Source organism: Chrysemys picta, chromosome 5 (assembly GCF_011386835.1).
Source record: "Chrysemys picta bellii isolate R12L10 chromosome 5, ASM1138683v2, whole genome shotgun sequence".
Classification (NCBI taxonomy): Eukaryota; Metazoa; Chordata; order Testudines; family Emydidae; genus Chrysemys; species Chrysemys picta.
This window is the reverse complement of record NC_088795.1, coordinates 38,259,759-38,275,329: the sequence shown is the minus strand read 5'-3', so window position 1 is coordinate 38,275,329 and position 15,571 is coordinate 38,259,759. Positions and strand designations below refer to the sequence as shown.

The 15,571-nt window shown below is 38.9% G+C and overlaps 1 protein-coding gene across 1 annotated transcript in view; it reads left to right on the top strand.

Annotated features, from left to right (window-relative positions):
* The first annotated feature begins 14,352 nt into the window (after nucleotides 1-14,352).
* Nucleotides 14,353-15,571, top strand: part of LOC101951048 (N-deacetylase and N-sulfotransferase 4) — a 265,282-nt gene continuing 264,063 nt past the window's right edge. Inside the window, exon 1 of the mRNA XM_065596280.1 lies at nucleotides 14,353-14,399. The gene's annotated coding sequence lies outside the window, so the exon portion shown is untranslated. The remainder of the gene's footprint in view (nucleotides 14,400-15,571) is intronic.

The window sequence follows — 15,571 nt, the reverse complement described above, 5'->3', positions numbered from 1 at the left end:
TTTGATGGAAATTTGCAAAAGAATGCCAAGCAAAATTGAGTATTTTGTTTTGATTTCTCATATTATTTCAGCTTTCCCATTTTGTTTTGACATATATTAATTAGATTCCTTTAATATAACATTTTACATACTAAATATTTACATTCTAATGTTTTGACATTCCTAGAAACATCTAAACATTTAATTTCAAATCAAAATATTTCACATATTTTGTTCCATGAAATATTTATATTTTGACTCTTTGTCCTTTTTCAAGATGAAAACAAATTTCAGGTTGTCAGAATTTCCTGGGGTATGGCAATTCTGTTTTCTATCTCTAATATTTTGTAATATTATGACTGCCCCACACCTTTAAGCAGGGGGGAGTTTGTCTGGCCGAATGAAGGGAACAGTAGCATGGCTGGGGGGGAGTGAGTGAGGGAGAGAGGAAAACTGCTGCAAAAGGGGACAAGGGGCCAGCATGGTGACACTGACTCATCCTCTGGGAACTGGATGGGTGGAAAGGTTTAAAAGGGGAACCCTGTGTGTGAAGCCCCCTTTCATATGGAGCAGACTGAGGCAGTACCCACCTTCCCTTCCCTTTATGTAGTGAAATACCAGTTTTGGTCAAGACTTGCTATGGGCATTGCGATAGCTGCTCCTTGTTTAGGGGGGCTGGGAAGGACTTTTTCCCTTACCATCAGATTGGTCTAGGTAAAGTTGAGGGGTTTTCGACTTCCCCATAGCGAGTTCAAGAAGAGCTCTTTTCATGCATGGCATGAAGGACAGTGGGCTGTATGTTGCAACTCATTATATAAGTGTGAGTAGGATGTTCAGTGCAGGTACTCCATAGGAAGGTATACAGTGACCTGATAAATGTCTTGGAAAAAGACTCTAAAAAGGAGGTGCTGGTTAAAGGAACAGAATGGGGAGAGGGAGTTGGGGTTCCGATAATTGATACAGCAGGGAGCCAACCCTCCCTGTCTTATAGCCCTACTATAAGGTGTGTGGGGGGGTGATGGTAAGGGCCCAGCAATGGATTGGTTGGGGAAACCTGGATGGAAAAAGAGGAGGATCTGGTGGAACATCCCCTGGGTAATTATGAAATGAACATGAACCTGCACTGTACACTTTTATCTGCCAGGTAGTCCCAGACATCTAAAAATAAAGTTGCAGCCTGATTAAAACCATGTCAAATGTCTCCTGCTCTTCTTTCGATATAACCAGACAGTACTAGATTAGGAATGTTTACCCATCCCACTAGTCCCACAAAGATTAAATGGAAAAGATAATACAAGCTGGGGCTCTATTACCTTTTCCAATACACAATACTCCAGGCATGAGTGTCCCAGAAATAGCCAAACAAGGGATGTTCCTGGCATCACTGCTCAAATAGAGCAAGGGGGAGGTATAAGGGCAGCTTCAGATACTGTGTAGAAGCACGAGGGCCTTCACAGGGATGGCCCTAGATCTTTATGAAGCATGGGGGACCTACAGACTTTGTGAGACTCCACAGCACACTACGTTGGCAGGGCATTAGAGGGGGAATTGGGACAAACAGGACCTTGGCCAACCCCCTTCCAAAAGGACAATATAGCAGGCATTCCTTGCAGAGTTTTCTTCCTCTTTGCTCTCTTCTTGCAGTGACGATGACTTCAGTTTCATTCCTTCTGTGATGAAGCTGAGTAAGGACATCAGGATCAGGCCTTTGCTGGTCTTATATGTTAAGGGATATTATGTCATTTTTTCATAGTCACATCTCAGAGGAGATCTGTACTTCAAAAGGAGAGGAAACAGCCATTCAACATGCCGGTCCGATGGGGTGTCCTGGGGTGACTGGAAATCAATGAATGAGACAAAAAGGCAGTTTCTACTTAGTGGCTGCTGCTAGGTACCGGAAAAAGGTTGTTATTACCACAAAATAACCCATTATAGTCACAATCACATTCCAGTTAGCAAATCACAAATAAGCGCTGGATTTATGGAGTGAATTGCTTCACCAGTCACAAAACTCATTCCTCATGACGATTGCCTTTAAATTCCTTAAAGTAAAACTGATGGTCTCTAGCTGTTTTTGTTTGGTTGTTTTGTTTTGTTTTCTTTTGCCAGGGGAGAGGAGAACATTAAACGAAAAGAGAATAAATCTGCATAAAATGTGGCACTGTGCATGTGTGCCCATGTTTGGAGGCAGAAGGGTGTGGAAGGATTTGGGCTACTTCCTGCAAACCCCTTGCTAATGTGAGTACTGCTTTGCTTTTGTGAGTAAGGGTTTGCAGGGTTTGGGTCCTATATCATTATATATAAAAATGACCTGATCTGGAATCTGATGCACTAACACATTCCATGTTTTGGTAAGTTGCCACATGCTTTTAAGTGACACACACGGTAAAGGTCTCCTTAAAATAATACTAAATGAGCACTGCATGATTGACATATGTGGTTTTCCTTCTGAGAGTGAGCTGTTTAGCAGAAGTTGATTTTAGGGCACCTGAATTTCCTCTCAGCAACTTAGCTGATGAGAATTGCCAAATTAAGCTCTTCCTTTCACTTGTGACAATCGGGCATTATTTTATCTTCAGCCTTGATTGCCCCCTTAAAGCACACCATGGAAATATTTGCTATGCACATAAAAGAAGAAGATGAAAGCGCTTAAATCACAGACACAGGGTGATTATCCAGAAATCAGAGTGCTGAAAAATGAAGGATAATATCAGTTGAAGTGTCACTAAAATAGAGTTATGAGTATAGTCAGGTAAAATACTTGATAATTGCTTATAATTTTCAGTGTTTGGAAAACAATTTCCTGGCCAGATGTTTTCACATTGTATTAGATATTTCACTCTCTGTCAAGTGTTGTACATTTTCTCTAGTTTATGATTCAAGGTGTTAATCATATTCAGTCTTTCAAGATGATTACCTGGTAACATTAACATACAAATGTACAATGATTATCTCTGCTGTTCAGAATTCTTTGCATTTTGCACAAGAAAAAAGAGAGAGAAATAAAAGAAATAAATCAGTCTCCTTCAACTGGCATGGTGCCTGGCTAAAAAAATGAAATTATCCTGAATTTTGAGGCTATGAAAATTAAGTATTAATCAAGACAAAAGTATTGAAAGTTTCTCTTGAGCTTGTGGCAGGCAAACTGCCAGCATTGCAATATGGCATCCAACTTCCAGTAAGCTAAAATTGCGGGGGGCACAGTTCAACCACACAAAACGTATACATTTCTGCCTAGTAATCCCCACTTTTCCCAGCCCCACATTTTACTATCAGCTACAGTGTGCTAAATATCTGTGGATATCTTCCAGGGACTTGCAGGAACTTGTAAAGCAGGATCTTACAAAGCTAAAGAGATTCTTACTGTAAAACACTGAAAAGTCTGTACAGAAATTGGGTCACATCTACCACATTTTCAGCTACAAAATGGTAGGGCAAAATTTTCTCACAGTCAAAAGACTATCTCTTGGTAGCGCATGTTAATGGATATTCCTTACAGTATCTTTTTCTATACTTGCTGCTACTTACACTAATTCATAGTTCCTATGCTTTGCTGAATTAGCTTATTTGCAATGAGCCCTTCCTGTATGTCATTGAGATAAGAGAGCAGCTTACGCAGTCAATGTAGGACTAGGGGCTACAGAGACAATAGAAAATAATACATGGGAATTTGAGCCTTATGTAAAATGAGAGATTGGAGTCAAAAGAGAAATAGTAGCAAAAGAAAAGATGAGAAAATTGAAGCTCTTTTCCAACCCTCTGTGAATATAGGATACAAATATAACAACAGTCCTGGTCAGGTGTCTGCAGAGATTTAACCCAGGATGTCAAGATTTAAAAAAGCAGGAGCTTCTACTACTTGAGCTAAAGGACCAGGTCTGGCAGTATAGAGTTGGGAACACACTCATAAATCTCCCTATGTGGTCTAAGCACTAAAATGCATGGGTTCCACAAATGTATAAGAGGCCCGATCCTTGGGTCCAACTGAGCTGTGTGTGGCAAAGGTGGCTTTATACCACTTCTATTCTCCACCTTTCACCTAAATCCTGGGGCTGACTGAGGCACCTCAGATATCTGCTGTGGGAGCTCAGAACCTCTGAAAATCAGAACACATGCTAAAAAGCCTAAATATGGATTTATGAGACTAACTTTAGGCCACCAGATCTGGAAATTTTGACCTGGATGACTTCCCTTTTCCTTTTTGTGAACTCCTACTAAGTTCCGTCTCCAACAGAGTCTCCAAGTCTCAATGGGCTCACATAGAACATCCCTAGAGGTGACTGGTAAGAAATGCTCTAAATGTCAATTGCTTATTCCCGCCCTCCTGGTGCATTCTCTGCTTGTTAACTGCCTCTTGCCTTTTTCCTTCTGTTGCATCTACCTTATAGAGATTATCCCAATGGACCTTTTTTAAACAATTTAGTTTTAGGATCGCTCTTTAAAATTTTAAAATGATTAATAAGGGTCTGATTCTGCCACCATAATTCATTCACACTGAGTGATGCCTTACTTGGCGAGAAAACTGATTGCAATCATCATGAGTAAAGATGACACAGCTGGATGTTTACGGCTTTGATTCAGCCAAACTCTCAAGCACATGCCTAATTTCAAGGTTGTGACATCAATGGACGACTCACATGCTTAAAGTAAAGCGTGTGCCTAGATGCCTGCCAGCATCAGGTCCTTAGTCTGCAGTGAATCAAAATATTCAGTCATTCTGTTTTTTTCAGATAAACTGTAAGGGTGAGATTCTGGCCCTATTGAAGTCAATGGGAATTTTGCCTTTGTTTTTAACAGCAGCAGGATTTTACCTTTAAATATTTGCAATACACAGCTCCATCTTGGAGTTCCTTAGGGATCAGTTTTGCGACCAGTCTTATTTAACATTTTTATTACTGACAAAAGGTGAGAGTGTGCAAATAAAAGTTGTGGATGACACAAAGTTCGGAGGTATTTCTAGTACTGCGGAGGACTGGAAGATCATTCAAGAAAATCTGGATGGCCTTGTAAACTGGACTAATAGAAATAGGATGAAATTTAATAGTGTAAAGTGCAAGGTTGTGCATTTAGGGACTAACAATAATAATTTTTGCATCCATGAAAAAGGCTAATGCAGTTCTAGGATGCAACAGGCAAGGTATTTCCAGTAGCGACAACGAAGTGTTAGTACCATTGTACAAGACCTCATCTGGAATACTTTGTGCAATTCTTGTCTTCCATGTTTAAGAAAGATTAATTCAAACTGGAACAGGTGCAGAGAAGGGCTACTAGGATGAATCCGAGGAATGGAAAACCTACCAAATGAGAGGCGATTCAAACAGCTTGCTTGTTTAGCCTAGCCAAAAGAAGGTTGAGGGGAGATATGATTGCTCTCTATAAATACATCAGAGAGATAAATACCAGGGAGGGAAAGGAACAATGTGAACACAAGAACAAATGGATATAACCTGGCCACCAACAAGTTTAGGCTCAAAATTAGGTGAAGGTTTCTAACCATCAGAGGAGTAAAGTTCTGGAACAGCCTTCCAAGGGAAGCAGTGGGGGCAGAAACCTAACTGGCTTCAAAACTGAGCTTTATAAGTTTATGGAGGCAATGTTATGATGTGATTACCTATGATAGTATGTGGCCCATTAGCGACTGCCAGTAGCTACAGTCTCCAACAGCTGGAGATGGGACACTAGATGGGGAGGGCTTGAGTTACTACAGAGAATTCATTCCCTGGTGTCTGGCTGGTGAGTCTTATCCACATGTTCAGGGTCTAATTGATCACCATATTTGGGGTTGGGAAGAAATTTCCCCCCAGGGTCAGATTGGTAGAGACCCTGATGGTTTTTCTCCTTCCTCTGCAGCATGGGGCATGGACCACTTGCAGTTTAAACTAGTGTAAAGGGTGAATTCGCTGTAATTTGATGTCTTTAATCCATGATTAGAGGACTTCAGTAACTCAGCCAGAGGTTATGGGTCTATTTTGGGAGTGGGTGGCTGAAGTTTTGTGGCCTGCAATATGCAGGAGGTTAGACTAGATGTTCATGATGATCCCTTTTGACCTTAAAGTCTATGAGTCTATCTTGTGCAGAATGCTAGCTGGAAGAATGCTATTGAGCAACTCGGTAGCCTTCCAGGAGGATGGGAAACAGTCAGAGGAATTGATTCTGCACTTTCCTGATGGTGATGGCAAAAATTCCTTTGAATTGAATGGGTTCAGCATCAGGGTCATGATGAGTAAAGTAGGAATGCCAGTCAGGGCTTACTACTGATGATTTTTCTTTTTCTTTTTAAAAGTTTCTATGTGATGTGCCTATGAGGACTCAGAGCCTATCCTTTTAGGAAGGTTACTATTGCATAATTTGTGCTAAATTTTCTTTGTAGACATTTTAATATATTTGTGTTTGACCACATATGAAATATTTGCTCAACATTCTGTTCAGGGTCAAACTTCCTTTGACAAATTATCATAACCTGCATAATAAGAAATACCATTAAAGAAACTGATTTATGTTTCAAACTTTCAAAGAATTATAATAAGACACTGCAATTAAAACAAAACACAAAAAAACAAAAATTACAACAAATACCTTGACAATGTTGTTAACATTTTCTTTATAAAATATCACCCTTTATTACATTTGGATTGCTTCTTCCTTGTAATAACATTAGTGTCAGGAAAAATGGACAAGGTCTGTTCTCAGCAACAATTCATTATATTAATGTGCCCCATGAGAAATCTTAATAACTGACAAGAGATTTAGCAGTTCTAGTAGCTACACACAGATGTTAGGATGTACAATCTGCAACCTTCAAAGAAATATTTAAAGAGCTGAAGACAGTATTATTGTTAGTGAACAGCTGTTCCAGTGGCCTCAATGAAATGAACATTTCCAGACTACCTTTTTAATAGGGCAACCCTAGTTAAGTTTAATTTACCTCTTCATATGACCGCATGTATCTAAGTTAAGCTGGTGTAACTTGGAGTCTTCTGACCCATCAGTGTACTGATTCTGAGATCAATTCCCCCTACGCTTATTCAAACTCTGATTTAGTTGTGCATGGTTTTACTAATTCATAGCACACATCCTCTCCCTTACACATATGTGCATATGGGCTTCTGAATTTGACCCATGGGCCAGTGTCATACTTAGTTATGATTTAATGCATGTTTAGTGGATTGAAAATAGAAAAGGAAGGTTCCTAGGGGTTCATACTCTGTTTTCTTATTTGTCTGTACTAAGAAAAAGATAGGAGGCCAGATTCTCTGGTATGATTCAGCCACCTTGAGCCACTCAGTTCAAAGGGATGCAGATTCTGGCCATAATTGGCCTGTGGAAAATTCTACTTTTGGAAGAGAACTCTTCATGGGCATAAATCTGGTGGAGGCAATTACCTGAACCAAGTGCCACCTGGATCGTGCAGTTTTGGAACAGATTAGTGGCTTCATGGAACTAAGGGAATTTACTGCAGTGGAATAAGACAGAGATATCCCTAGGCTTCTTCAACTGATGCCAGGAAGAAGCCAGATGGTAATTGTAACTTGTTCCTTGATAGTGTCCCCTCTCACTGCACTGGGCAGAGCTCAGATACAAGAAAGAATTGAGCCTAGAGGTGATGGAGGAAGAGTAACTATTTTTAAAAGAGGCACATAACGCAATGAGGGGACCTAACATTCCAATACTCATATTGCTGATTCCCTGTCTCTTCCCTTCCAATCTGTTATGGACTCCAAGGTGGAGGCAATCATTTGACTATACTTGCAGTTCTCTCTTTAAAACTTTCAAAAGAGCAAATAACAGAAAATATCCAAATTTATCTCAAGATGAAACACTACAAAACAAAAAGGAGACATACATACATACTTCCAGGAAACAAATTCTCGCAGGCAGTTCACCTTACACAGAAGTTGTGCTTCAAAGATATGCATTTCAGCTAGCAGTATTTATAGTATGATTTTACAAGTCACAAAACTTTCTATACATCACTGAAACCCACCTCAGCAGTTTGTCCCAGTTCCTTAACTTGTTCTTTACCTTTTCTTATATACCTCCGATCTTCCTTTTGGATATTAATATTACAGATACTGGTCCATGAAGGTATCTCCCTCTACTTACCCATATCTTGTTTTGAATACTACATTGCAAGCATTGATGAGCCATGAAAGTACTCCGTCTCTGTGCTTGGTACAAAATATTCATGAATCTTTGTTTTGACAAGTTTCCTATTTTCTAATGCCAAAGCTGACTACAGCTTTGCAAAGTGTTGTGGGATACCTCACATGTAGGGAGAGCATAATAAATTAAGTTAACATAATTTCCCAACACTTGTATTAATACTGTGAACATAATACCCATTCATGTGATGTATATTATGCCTAACATATATATGTATTGGATAACGCTATCTTTCATTTTTGTTTATGTACTGCTTTTCTGCAGCTGCAAAACTGATAAGGCCTGTAAAATAAATAAATACATAAAATAAAAATTTCCAATTAGCTCACCTTTTAAGGTGCTAATAAATCACCAGCTAAAAAGTTGACAACAGAACTTCAAGTTTGCTGTTCAATATTATGTGTGTTGTAAACCAAGATACCCCTTTTTCTCTTTAAACTTTTCTATTGATTAGAAAAAAAATAATAAACATAATATTAACCAATAGTCTATATAGAGAAAATTAGCTCTCTTCTTGGTATTTGCTGAACAACAAAAATAAAAATTATGCAAAGATTTAAATGAATGAATTTTGAGGCTCTTTTTATTGTAGAATACATGATTAATGTGCTGTCATATACTTGTAAGGTGGTGGTTGACATGTTACTGAAAGTTTGTTCATATAATAAGCCCTCAGATATCAATGGAATGTGCTGTCTGTCAAATCTAATGTGAGGTTTTCCTTGTGTTATAAGTCTGGACTGTAGAGGAGCCTAGTTATTTGTTAAAAATTACATTTACCCTCCCATTAGTTAAATCCTTCGTTGTGTTACACAGATGCCTTTGTGGAGAAAAGAAGTGTATGGAGCACTGTTAACCTATCCCAGTGACAGAATAGATTAACGAGTTTGTGCCACTACTTTCACAGCCCTGATTCCATGGGGAGTTATTTGTTGACTAGAGGATGAGGTCAGAGCCTCAGACCCTAATCCATATTCTTCAGTGAACCGCACACTGCCTGAAACTCCTGTTGGACTCCAGGTCAGTCCACAAAGGCAGAGCCAGAAAGACTGGGAGATATTGTTTGTATTATAAGCAGTCTTCAGTGTCTCTCCCAGGCAGACCTATCAGGAGGATTCCTACAGAGCCCTACATGGAATTTCAACCTATCCTCCACTGTGCCTTTGAATGAACTTCCCTAAGAAAGGGAAGTTGGAAATGGGTCAGTAGTGTTAGTTGCTTGAGATTGCTCAATGATTCTGGGGAGTTCAGGTAGATTTTTCTTCTCTGAAGGGGGATGATTGTATCAGCAGTGAGCCCAGAGTTAAATCCACAAAGGGATTTAGGCACAAACTGTCATGTTAGGCTCCTAAGTCAAAAATTTAGATCCTCAAAACTCCTATTTAGGTGCCGCCTAACCCTAGACATGCATAGAGTCCCTAGGTGCCTAAGTTTCAGCAGATGAAGTAATCTAGGCACACAGTCACCTCCATCCTGATGCCCAGTGCCTATCTCACACCTAAGCCCCAGAGCGATGTTCAAACTAGGTAGGGCCCCCCACATTCCAGATGAATGCCCTAACCACTGGCTATCAAGTCATTCTCCCTCTGGCCCAATGACTATTTAGATGTTTATACAAAGTGGAACTCCTTCAATATAGACTGAATCTATGTTCTCTGTGAATCTAGCCACCAGCTGCTCTGTGTTTTCTCCAGCAGGAAGGGCAGGGCTCTGAGGTTCACAACATGGAAGTAAGTTCATAGTTACAGAAATCTAAAAAAAAAAAGCACCCCATCTCTGTAACTTACATTACAAACAGTTTAGAAGCACTTTGGACTTAACACTTCCATTGGACTTCTTGGGATATTATTAAGTCAATGGGAGTGATGGGGTGTAAGTTAGCACAGAACTTTGCTGAGCAAATGTTACCAATTCGATAGTATGTTGTTTTGTTTTAAAGAAAAAAAAAATCAATCTGGACACTTTTCAAGAAAATCAAATTGATTTTCCTGATATAGCGTGCCTGTAAAATTCACAAGTACTTTAAAACTCTTTTTTTCTAATTTTGGAGGGAATAGACATGCCATTGCTTTCCTGCACAGACAGCAGTCACAGAGGTGGGTGACAAAAAAGTGGGCAGAGGCAAATAGTGGGTGAAGCTGTGACTCTGCCTCTCAATGCACTAGCCAGCAGGGTTGAACTGGTGTCGAGGGGGAAACAATCTGCAGCAGGTATAGGACTGGCACACTTACTGCCACCTTGGAATACGTGGGAAACAGGGATTAAATTGTGACTCCCTTAGTCACCATCTGATGCAGTCACCATCTGAAGGCTGCCTATCTCTGCTGTACCAAGTAGAAACTCAGAGAATCTGTCCCAGGGCCTCTAATGTTTACTTTGAGGTATGTACTGAGAACCCTAGAGTTAAATACGAAATTTCCCTTTAGCAGTTATATTGCCTTCCATGTTTCTTTGTTGCTGCTGTCAAGTGTGAAGCTTTCTACTGTATGAAAAAAGAAAGGTTGCTTATAATACAAGCTGGGAGAATTAAAATCTCTGTTGTGGTGAATGAATTTGCAGGGATCCCTTTCTAGAAAAGTTAGGATATATTGCTAGGAATTCTCCAGGAGTTTAAATATTACTTTCTTTTCCCCTTTCTTTTATATTTCTATAACCTACTTTTCCTTTCTGCCTCTCTTCCCTGCGACAAACAGCATTGTGTCCATCTTATGTTGTATTATAATACCTCAGACCTAACTACAGCAAGGTATTTGACAATCACTCAGAAGTTGGCTTCTCTAAGTTTTAACTACAAGAAAACCTGAGGCTTTTCATTCTCTGGGCCCTCTCCATCTCCTCTCTTATACTCAAAGTATACAAGAAACCTGAAAACAAATGAATGATAACTGAAGTTATTTTTCATGACCCCTTTTCTTTTTTCTTATGTGGAGCAGATTGAATCCACACATGATTTTTTTTTCAAGTTCTCACATACCCAGAGTGCAGTGCATGCCCCATAATAAGTATGATATTTTTTCAGTGCCAAAAATGGCCCAGGAGAGAGATTTCCATGATGCGGCCTTTAAAACTGAAAGGGCCAAAGGAAGGTTATGGGTGGAGAATTTTAGAGGAAGGCTATATGGAATGGAGTAGTGGCGCTTACAGTTGGAGGGTCATGGCTGGAAGGGAGGAGGAAACAATGGTTATGTTGGAGAGACACCAGTTCCCTTTCTCCCAAAAATCCAAGCTGGGAAGAGAGAATGAAGGGAATTTTCAAATCTGGTTCAAGTTTAGCTGAATCTTACTTTGGATCATTTTATCCATCCCTACAAAATACATCTACTTTGTACAAAAATAACATTTTAAATAAATAGTATTTTAGATTCCTGCTGCCTATACTACAGCCATGGCCACCATACAGCAAATAACTCCTCAAATATGCTTATCTTACACCATGGACTGAGCAGAAGGGATCTCTTGCAAAGCACATTTCACTGGTAAGAAGCAAAGATGTGCTTTAGTACAATTTATTACATACATGTTGCAGCAGCAGTGTGAGCAGTTTTGTTCATAGTTTATCCCAGCCACAAACTTTCTCATGAGCATCTTGCGTCAGAATAGATTCAAGAATTATCAGATAAGCAGTATGAAGTTTACAAAGGAGGCTCGGTGACTATATGCACATACTCAATACTACGTATTATCAAAATACATGATTGGCTTCCTGAGTAATAACCACATATTCAATACATACTGGAGGTGGCATGTATAATTTTGTGAACAGCTTTTCTTAGCAACATCAGCATCTATGAGGGAAGAGTTCCAAAATCTGAACAGGTCCAAAATCTTTCTTAAATCTTTCTTAAAATACAAAGCGGCCATTACAAAATCTTTATAACTTGGAAGGTCCCCCTTCTTCTCTGGCAAAACTGCAAGTTCTTATGAGTGTAAGTGACTGTAGGTGAATAAGTGCAGATGATAACATTAACTGATATTGGTCTTTCTAAAAGATTACCTGGTGTATGCAACTGACCAAGCAACATAGCTTCTCATGGAAAGCCTGGGCCTCCCAAAACATATCTCATTCACAAATGTGTACTCTAATCTTCTTTTACTGAAAAGTAAAATCACATCTTTAGTTGCCCAAGTCACACAACTGTAGGAAAGTCAGGAGAGGGCTGTGTAGTATAAAAATCTTTTTCAGTGCGATGGTCAGGGACATTACCCATGGGTTTGTCCTATTTTTTTCTTACTTTTCATAGGATGAGACACAGAGACAGGATTTCACTCACTTCTACTGATACAGTAGGTGGAAATTGCACTCCAGGATTCTCCTTTGATATCAAGCGGAGGTCAGCTTTGAAGTTTGGCAGGAATTCTACTGGAGCCCCTCCTAGGGATGGGCTGAATCTAGACACCAGAACCGGTTCTAGGACTATACAATTTGCCTTCATTAACAGTTTCACATCAGTTCAGAGTTGGGGACCAGTCCCACTAGCTAGGTCTCAGTGTTTATGCTAGTGAAGGAAACAGACTGTGTTCCCAGTCACATCACTGGTCTACTCTCCATGGTGTCTCATCTCAGGTCTATCCTCTAGCTGTGGATTCCTCTGAGAACCTCACTTCCTTATTAATGAGACATCCCTTAGTATTTAACTAGCTCGATGCTGATAGTAACTGAAGCACATCACAGGCATGTACTGGCAGAAAGGAAAGGCTAAAGATGTCTGAACTGACAAACGTGAAGGTAAACGTTATACTGACCTATTTCAGTGGCAATAGAATCCAATCTCAGTGGCAACAGAATTTCTTCCATCAACTACTTGAGTGGCCATTCTGTATGTTAATTGTTATTACATATCTTTACATAAAATACTTCTACAATCAGAAGTCCTGTCTACATATCTCTCTTAGGTTAGAAATCAAATCCATATTTTGAAAACACAAATAAAATAAATAAATCTACACTACAGAAATTCTGCGACACAATAGTTTAGACTTTCTACAGACTCCATAAGAACCAAAATCTTTCATAGAAAGCAGCATGTTATATTAACACACTTTAACTTGATATTTTAAAAGGGCTTTGTAGATGACTGGCTTTAGGCACAATCAATCTCAGACATCAAACCCAGACAACACAAGTCTATCTTTCTGCATCAAGATACTTGCAAAAAAGAGGAAGACAAAAAGATGGGTCTTACCCTCTCTCAAAGAACTAAAAATATTTGTCAGAGGACAAAATGAGTTCTGGCAGCACAAGAATGTAAAGGAAAAAAAGTGTCATCTATGAAAGAATACTGATAAATATTCATTGTGATGAATTGTCACTTTCCAGAACAGAGTAAAATCAGAGGGGGTGTTTCTATACCATTATCGTGGAAGAGCATTTCCCTTTTAACAAGTCCTTACATGCAAGAATAAGCTGTGATTTATTGGAATAAGAGCAAGTGAAAATCTGTGATGGACTATGGCAAATTTTTCTCTGTGTGTGTTTGTGTACTCAGAGATCCATGACAATCACTGACAAGAAATCTGAGCATGCTGGTGCTATAAGTTTTTGTGTGCCATTATTACCTATCAAAAGACCCTTCTGATCGAAGGTTTCTACTTAGTACAGAAAATCCAAGGCCCTTCATTTGACTCAGAATTCCCATGAGCTAACAATAAGAAAATCACTAGTAATATGCAGTTTCTTAGGGTTGGTCTGGGCATCGTATTAAATTACAAATGTATATGGCAAATGTTTGAAGCATTGTGTTGCTAGAGTTACTGTAGCTATACTAGGATATAGAAACTAATAATATGACAGAGATACCTGTGGTTTATTTGCTCATGAATTACCAATCAAGTATACAAAGTATTTGCCAGTATGCAATTTTACTTTAAGATGTCAAATGCATATTCTATTCAGTTTGGATAGGAGATATAAATCCATTTTGTTGTTTTTCTCATAAGAAAGTGAAAGTCTTAGTGGGTATTTGTGGTTGCTGTGTTTAACTGAGTTTCATATAGCAACTATACATAAACACATTCAATTGAAAAGGCATTCCTCCCCCTCCCCCAAAGTTAATTTCTACATGGCTAAGTTTATCGTATGTTGTGCTTTCTTGTACTAACATAAAACCACTGGAACCTCAAGTGTGTTTCTAGGCTCTACACCCTGAAGACAGGAAACTCGTGGTTTAGAGCCAAACAGGAAGTGGTGTTTTATATAACACAACAAGTACTGCAAAATGACACAGATCTCCAAACTCTGGACAATTAAGTAGCTGCTGGTAAGTGAAAGTATCCATGCTTTCTTATACAGTAAGTATATTGTATTGTATGTTAGCTGATCTATTATTTTTACTGCACAGATGGAAGAGAAACAAGTCTGTCTTTTATTCAACTGTAACATTGAATTATGGGAACTTGGAAAATGTCTATGGCCTAGAGGGAGACATTGTGCCAGAGTTTCATTTGCAGTTATTGAAGGCAAGAGGTTTACAAAATGTAATGAAATAGGGCTAGAGAAGAGATTGCAGTAGGTCTGAAACTTGGAAGAACACTGGAAAACAATGTGTGTATGAGAAATAGACTTTCATGGATTTAAGGACAGAGGTGACATGAATAGTCTCCAGGGGGGACATTACAAAGTATGTTTAGAGTGATTCTAAACTACTAATATACTGTAGAAAATGTTGCAGCTCTTTACTGGTTTGCCTGCATTTTTGTAATGATTATTTTATTAATTGACTCAACCCCATCACTCTATACAGCTGGACATCTTTTGATGATGATGATGTTTGTTTTTTTGCAATGCATGAAGAATTCCATGCACAGTCAATGCATATAACTCACCACAAACAGAAATTTTGCAAAATCAGTACTACAAACCAAACTCATTTTGAAACCCCAGGTCTTCAGAGACTGCCCCAAACAATCTACAAATGTACTGAGTACATTTTTCTCCACCGATATAAGAAGGCAACCTTTAGTAATCAACTGCTTCTTGTTGGTCCCTTGAGTAGTCTCATAAATCAGATTTCACTGCACTATAAACTAGGGAAGTATATCCTAAAGCCTGCAATTCTCGGAGAAGGCTATGGCTAGGAATTTTTACATAATGGGGCAATTTGACCTTAACTGTGATCATGTAAATACAAACCAGTGCAGACTTAACATGCTTGTTTGGTTGGTTGGTTTAAAAAAATCCAATAGTGGTTGGCATATAATAGTGCTCATGGAGCCCAAAAAAAGCAGTGTCAAATGAAAAATAGTTTGGAAGAGAAACTTTCAATTGCTTGAGAGCTCAGGAGTAGCTTGAACTATTACTCAAGGGACATCTATTGATGATAAATGTTATTTAGGCATATTGGCTTTTGTTTTGCATTTACAGTTGCTGTTAAAAGAATTGATGGTGATTTATGTTTTGGGGCAAATCATGAGGTTATTTGCTTGTTGGGAT